Below are 8,406 nucleotides of genomic sequence, written 5' to 3'. Positions count from 1 at the left end.
CAACCTTACCCTTCCCCAACTAGACTGCCCCCTGCTGGACCACTCCAACTCTACCCTTCCCCAACTACAGCGCCCCCCACTGGACAACTCCAACCTTACCCTTCCCCAACTAGACTGCCCCCTGCTGGACCACTCCAACTCTACCCTTCCCCAACTACAGCGCCCCCCACTGGACAACTCCAACCTTGCCCTTCCCCAACTAGACTGCCCCCTACTGGACCACTCCAACCTTACCCTTCCCCAACTACAGCGCCCCCTGCTGGACAACTCCAACTCTACCCTTCCCCAACTACAGCGCCCCACTGGACAACTCCAACCTTACCCTTCCCCAACTAGACTGCCCCCTGCCGGAACACTCCAACCTTACCCTTCCCAAGCCACAGCGCCCCCCCTGCTGGACCACTCCAACTCTTACCCTTCCCCAACCACAGCGCCCCCCACTGGACAACGCCAACCTTACCCTTCCCCAACCACAGCGCCCCCCACCGGACCACTCCAACCTTGCCCTTCCCCAACTAGACTGCCCCCTGCTGGACCACTACAACCTTACCCTTCCCCAACCACCGTGCCCCCCACTGGACAACTCCAACCTTGCCCTTCCCCAACTAGACTGCCCCCTGCTGGACCACTCCAACTCTTACCCTTCCCCAACCACAGCGCCCCCACTGGACAACGCCAACCTTACCCTTCCCAAGCCACAGCGCCCCTATTGGACCACTCCAACCTTGCCCTTCCCCAACTAGACTGCCCCCTGCTGGACCACTCCAACCTTGCCCTTCCCCAACTAGACTGCCCCCTGCTGGACCACTCCAACCTTGCCCTTCCCTAACTAGACTGCCCCCCACTGGACAACATCAAAACCAATCCAACCCCGACTCTCGATCACCCCCTGCTAGAAGAATTATCCCGGTGAATAATAAAGATAAAAAGACAAACCTCCCCGCACCCGGCCTCCAGTGCAAAGGCGTCCACGACCCCGACCACCCCCACACCAGGCTGCTAAGGAACGGCGAACACACCCACCATGTCGGACGAGCAACGGACCAGAGCGCTGGGCTGGTTGTGCCTCAACGCTGAACCGGGGAAAAATATTGAAAGGCCAAGACCGGAAGAAATGGGAGAACCGATGTGATGTCTACATTAAAACCTGGCAGAAAGAGGGCGTGATCCGAATGGGACCCCTCGACCACACCGGCCGGGCCGCCATACACGCGTACATTGGCAGCCAGTATGAGCGGGCAAAGGTCCGTCGCGACAATGCAGGAGCCAAGACGGGACGAAAGGATGCACTCGAAACCCTAGACCGGAAAAGACAAAAGAGAATCTTAGTATTAAAAGCATTGGCCTCTTGCCTCCTGCCCCACACCCTAAAACCAGCCCCCTCCTCCAGAAATCCCTTCCTAACGGACCAAGTAACCCCTACCCAACCGAGCCTGACAGCTTCACCTTATCCCTCCCTACCAAAGGCCGACGAGCAGGCCCGCCCACCTCCGTACAACCACTCCCTCCCCTATGCCCCGACCGACTTCCAGGTCCCCGGGTCCCCCCATCTCATGTGCCCAGTTATCGAAATAACCCACGCCACATCTCAGTCCCCGGTCACGGTGACCTGGCAAAGACCCCCTCCCCCGGAACCGGAACGAGCCAAAGAAGGGGTCCACTGCACAAGGACAAACCACCCACAAAGCAAGGAAAGCCCGAAGCTGACAACAGCTCCCTCCCCATGCCCGATGATACCAGGAAGGACCGGGCCATTGGGGCAAGAACCATCCAGCACCGAGAACTGGACACCCCCCTCCTCCAGCTACAGCCAAGCCCAGGCCCCCGAAACCAGGCCACCAACACCAGGGGAAGCCCAACCGGAAGCAGAAAGGATGCGTACGCGGATCGGCGTACCTGGCGCCAACACATTGGACTTGGCCTCCTTCCTGATCAACCTATCGTCTAAAGAAGAAGAAACGGAAGTGACAGTAGCAACAACAGAAATGAGAAGACACTCCGGGATTCCCCAGGGGAGACACGGAAGACACGAGGAAAGAGACCAAAGAGGTGAAGAAGACGCAGACACCGTGGAGTGGGATCCAGTGGGAACGAGATGGAAAGAAGAAGCGCTGGAAAGAATGTCCCTCGGCATCGAGACAGAAGTCCATCTCCTGTCTCGACAGCTGCGGGAAAGGAGCGAAGGCAGAGATCAGAGGTGGGGAAGAGGCGCAATCCACAGGACAATTGGCCCGGGCAGATAACAAGCCCGAAGTACCGCAACCCCGATCGCGACCCTGGCCATCACCAGCACTCCACAAGCTGGCCCCCCGACACAACGGAGCCAAGCCCTCGACCGCCGGACGAACCGCGACCTGGATGAGGGTCCAGGACTGATGTTCCCGCTAATGGACACCCCTGCAGGACGAGCGATGTACGTTCCCTGGACCCACCGCGACCTCAAGGGAGTAGTGGAAGACCTTCCCCCGATCAAACAGGGGGCGGGCAAGTGGATCAGAAACCTCGAGCGACTGACCACAGCTGACCGGCTCACCATGGGGGACATCCGAGCGGTCCTCATGAGAGGAGAAGGACCCCGGGCAGTCAACGACGTGGAAACCGCAGCCAGAACCACCAGAGAGCCGGACGACTCCCCTTTCGACCCCTTCCGCCCCATATGGTGGGAGGCCCTGAGGGGCCTATACCCCCCTCAGAACTCAGCAGCATGCATGACCGGCCTGAAAAGAAAACCCAGTGAATCAGCGGGCGAATACCTCACAAGAGCCACTGAACGATGGAAAGACGGATTCGGAACCCGACCAGGAGCCTCCGCCGCCACCGAGGCCATGTTCCGGATCGCGGTTGAGACGGCTCTCTGCACCAAGACCCGCGAAGGCCTCAAAACAGTGATTGGACTCGGAAGAATGAACGCCATGGACTGGGAGGAGGCCATTACACACCACGTGAACCTGGAGCAAGAACGGGAGGACGAGGACGTCAAAGAAGACCGCGACCTGAAGAAACGACTCTTGCGCATGGACGTCAAGAAAGCAACCCAGGAACACAACCGGGACAAGAAGGAGTCCAACAAAGACCACGCCTCCGAGATCATGCCCCTCGAAGTGGCCACGCCTCCGGCCCCGCTGCCTGCCCCCAACCCCTTGGTACAGCCCAGCGGACCCCCTCCGACCCAGATGCAAGCCCCTCCCGCTCAGACATGGGGGCCCCAGTCCCCGCCGTACCCGTACCCGTACCCGTACCCATCGTATCCATACCCCACACACCCACCCTCGAACCCAGCAACACAGACGGGACCCGGGATGTATCAGAACCAACAGTCCAAACAAAGAGGCGGATTCAAATGGAGAGGAAGAGGCCGGACCCCAAACACAAACCCCCGGTCCTACCCCTGCTTCATTTGTGGGCTCACGGGACACTGGGCGAAGGAGTGCCCCCAAACGGGACAGCCAGCGATGCAACACCACCAACAGAATCATCAGCAGCACCCCGGCCCGACCCGCGGTAACCCTGGAAATGGACCGACACATGCCTCAAACCCCGGGACCCCGATGTACCCTCTCTGGGAGGACCCGGGATACAACGGTCAATATTGACGGGACCCGAGAGCCTCGAGAGGGACCCAGGTGGTGAACCTGGGAACGGGAGCCCCAATGGTGGACGGACTCGTAAACCAAACACCAATTCGTTTCATGGTCGACACCGGAGCAACAGTATCCACCATCGGGGACCTGAACCATGAAATCCCGCCCCTCTCCACTCGAACCCTGACTACCATGGGGTTCTCGGGAATAGAAAAGACCAACCCCTTCACCACCCCCTTGCCGCTCACCATCCTGGGACAAACCTTCTACCACTCCCTCCTATATGCCCCCAAGTGTCCCACCAACCTCATGGGTAGAGACATCCTGAGCAAAATCAACTGCCTCATCAGCTGTTCCCCCGAAGGGACTACCATGACGACAGAAGCCGACCAACCGCTCCAGATGATGCTGGTGCATGAACCCCCGCCCCGAAGCCCCCCGTCAGACGTATATTGGATCCGGAACATGACTACCCCGGACGGATTCAAGCCCCTAGAAGAAACATACCGAGAGTGGGCCCCCTGGATCCATCAACAGGGGGACTTCTACCCACCGCACGACCCCCTCCACACGACCCTCAATGTCCTTCGAGACCCAGACGAAAGCTACGACGAACAATGGAGACGCACCATGGAGGGAACCGGCCAGAAGTGCCTCTACGAAACAATGTTCATCGGACCTGAGGGGGTGGCGGCCCTCACCCTTCTCACCCCGGATCAAGAATATTGGTACCGCCTCAAACCCGAGTCCCGACCACACGTGACCCTGGCAGTAGCCAAGCACCACACGGCTATGAAGCTGGGGCCCATGGTCTGCCGAGCGACTCAAGTACGAGAGTGGGCCCCCACCGACAACCCACACATTCACCTAGCCCCTGACAAAGGCTTGATCCGGGTCTCCTTCCCCCAAACGGCCTCCTGGGGGGTGGCAGAACGAGTGGAGTGCGACCGACCGCTCGCCCCTGAGGAGGTCGACACCCCCAGCCCCCTGGAAGCCGAAGACCCCGACGTGAAGATCATGCTAGACGGCCTCCCTCAGAATCTCTGGGCCACCGGCGCCTACGACATGGGGTTTACCCCCCAACACAACATCCAAATACCTCTCAAACCCGATCAAACCCCGATTCATCAGCCCCAATACAAGGTCAGACCCGAGGCAGAAGCAGGGATCACTGCCACCATACAGGGACTCAAAGAGGTAGGAGTGCTCCGGCCCTCTCAGTCCCTTTGGAACACCCCGATTCTCCCAGTGAAGAAGGCGGACGGACTCACGTGGAGGATGGCCCATGATCTCCGCCTAATAAACGACGCCACGGAAGGACCCCCCGAGAGGGTGCCAAACCCGCAGGTGGCGCTCCACGTGGTTAACCCCGACCACCTCTGGTTCTCTGCAATAGACCTGGCCAACGCCTTCTTCTGCATCCCCCTGAACAAAGACTCACAAGACATCTTCTCTTTTACCTGGAGGGGAGAAAAACTCACCTACACCCGAATGCCACAGGGGTACCGATCGACCCCCACCATATTCAACGACTGTGTGCGGAAGGACCTCAAGGACACTGTACTTCCCGACGGAGTGGTTATGGTTCAATATGTAGACGACATCCTGCTCGCCGCGCCTACCAGACAAACCTGTGTGGATGCTACCAAGACCCTGCTCGAAACCCTAGGGAAAGCAGGGTACAAGGTCAAGCGGCCCAAACTACAGGCTGTCCGGCCCAGGGTGAAATTCCTGGGGAGGCTGATCGGAGAAGATACCAGAGACATGACCCAGGATACCCGAGAAACCATCCTGAATTACCCAAAACCCGCCACGGTTCGCCAAATGTTGGCCTTCCTGGGCCTGTGCAACTACAGCCGCCAGTACCTCCCGGAATTCACAGAGCGAACGTCCGAACTCCGCCAGATGGTCACCACAGCCGGGGCCCGAAACCTACGGGCCCCGCTGGAGTGGGACTCAGGAAAAGACACCGCCTTCCATCAGCTGAAACAAGCCCTCCACTCAGCCGCCGCCCTCCAAGCCCCCGACTATATGGCCCCCTTCCATCTGGACGTCACACAGAGAAACGGAAATGTAGCGGCCACCCTCTGGCAGGCAAAGCCCGGCACCCGAAGGATCCTCCACTATCACAGCTCGGCCCTACCCACTCCGGGCCTAGGACTCCCTCACTGTGCCAGACATCTCATGGCCATCGCCATCGCCCTACGGAAGACACAGTTCCTCACCATGAACAACCCCACGGTAGTGCACACCACTCACGGAGTCAAGGCTGCAGTGGAGAGCTCACTCTTCACCCTGTCGGCTGCCATTACCCAGATCCGGTTGACCGAGGCCCTGACAGATCCCTCGGTGAGCTACTCAACAAAAGGAGTAAATATGACCGGAGAGTATCCCGCAGACACAGACGGCACCCCCCACAACTGCGCGCCTCGCATCCTGTCGGAACTCCGAGCACGACCAGACCTCCAAGGGACCCTCCCTCGCCCTGCAGCCTCTGACTTTGAGGACGAGCTCCCCTACACACTCCCAACCTACGCCTCCGAAGAGACACTCCCAGCCCCCGCCGACGACTGTGTCCCCGCCGGGCCGGACATCTACCCGTGAGTGCGAGTGGCCTCTCCAGATGCACGGCCCCGGCGTCCTGTTTCCATCACCGTCGGCTGACACCCCACCGCAACACCCCTTCCCTCTTCCCCCCCCCCCGCCTGTGACGTGCTAGTAACCTCTCCAGGTGGGCTGCCCCATTCCCGTCCCCGCCAACGGGATCACCCCCCTCCCACCTGAAGCACCCACGACGCCCGGACCAGGGATCTGCGTTCCGGGACCAGGGGCTGCGGCCCGCTCCCTTACGGCTTGAGGGCACCCCTGGCTGTATTCGCTTCTGTACGCTTCACTGTTTTTAGCCGCTCCCATATCTATGCCCGCGTCTACGCAACCGACGCCGGGAACGTAAATGTTGTTGTTTATATCGCTGTCCCACTAGATGGAGCTCGGGGATTCACACGGGCGAGATTCCAGGGGCCTTGATTGCCCGTTTATCAGACGAGGTCCTGAGCGCAGTTGAATAAAAGGGTCTAATGCTCAGGTGGCGCGTTGCGACCACCTGCCCATGATGACGCTCAGGACTATTCCATGGTTTCAGTTGTTCCCGTGCCCCGGGCCTACCCTGGATGCCCCATGCGTGTGATTACTTGTTGTAACACGACCAGTCAACTCCTCCTCACATCCTTAGTGTGTGGTCCTCTAGGGATGGGTTGAGGGGGATTGCCATTCGTTATCTGCCTCATATCTTCGCTATTATTTAGGGACACGTTTCGTGGTTACATTTCTTTCCTGTGATCGTTAGTGTATTTGTGTGATTGTTGCATTTATATTGTTATTGTTTAATAATGTTATGATGGTAGTCCCGCGCTGGAGTCCTATCCCTCGTACCCCTAATGAGTAAAAGTCGTCTTGCGACGACTTGAGGGGGATATGTTGGGGCAAAATAACCTGCTGAGCACATCACATGTACATTATAAATATAGCTAACTCCTACCCTAGCTTAATGAGCACATCACATGGCAGTCACCTTATAATATAGTCAACTTTTAACACATAACACATACATGAGAATATAGTCAGGTCAGGGCCAGAGCCAGGGCCCCATATCTCCTCCCGGCAGATGGTAGACACTCAGACAATGCACCAGTCATCCTCAAGGACGGGAGGACCACAACAGGTGATGCTCTGAAGCTCTCCCCCGTAAGGAGGAACACAAGAAGATATACATGCATACACTAGTGCCTGGGAACCAAGGTCAAGTAAAAACACACAGAACCACACACATCTCAAACGCACACACCTCATCACGAGGAGATACAGCATAAGACTGTATCACTCTGAGACTCTTCACCTTCTTCCGAAGCAGACCTTCCACGGAGGCGAAGCTCCGGACGAACCATCAGCGCTGATTAGGGACTTAGACATATTCGATTTCTCACGCTTATGACTTTGTATAACCGTTGCCACTTTACTTAATAAATCCAAGGTCCTCGTGCCGATAGACTTTATTACCTCTCCGTCTCATTTCATCTGGTCCAGTAACTAGCCAGACCGTTTTTCCCAACAATATTAATAAACATACGAACTTTTATCTTTGGTATACTACTGCGACTGCTTGATAAACGAACATTCCAGGTCGGGGAAGGGGGAAAATCAACAGAACTTGCGGTGGTTTGCGGCCATCCTGAACCAGAGCTCCCGGGTGTTTTCTTTTTAAATGCTCGTGCATTGCCGTAGTGCTGCTGTGGTACGCTAATGTAAATTTGCATAGTCTGCAAATAACCACCTTCTTGGGAGGGTTGAGAATGAAAAAATCCCACACTTTTGAACACCTCAGTCGTGTTTTTTTTTGCTGTTGGAGCCTCTGTGCTCCCGCTACTACTGCTTGCCGCCGCCATTGTTATGATTAAACGATTGGCGATGATCGTTTTTGACCGACCTTCCCTTCTGGTGAACATGTCACTTATTTTGCAACATTTTGCTCCGTCTGTGGCGAGGGCTTTACGTTTTCTGTCCCTCTCTCTCTCTGCTCCACCTTTCCTCTTTTTCTGACTCTCCATTTCTCTCGACTAATGAAGACAGCGGAGCTAATTGGTTGTTGTGTTACGCCGACAGGTCGCCGAGCGGCGTTATTACGTAACTAGATGGATCGATTTGATTGGCCCGGGCGTCAGTCACTCAGTCCGGTGACTGTTCAAGTCAGGCCACGAGGACCATCAGGCCACTGGGAAACGTCCCGGTGCTCCCGACGGCCAATCCGCCACTGTTCACAAAACGTGCA

This window comes from Pollachius pollachius (assembly GCF_949987615.1).
Source record: "Pollachius pollachius genome assembly, chromosome: 6".
In the NCBI taxonomy this organism is placed as follows: Eukaryota; Metazoa; Chordata; class Actinopteri; order Gadiformes; family Gadidae; genus Pollachius; species Pollachius pollachius.
Note: the sequence above shows the minus strand (reverse complement) of the source record.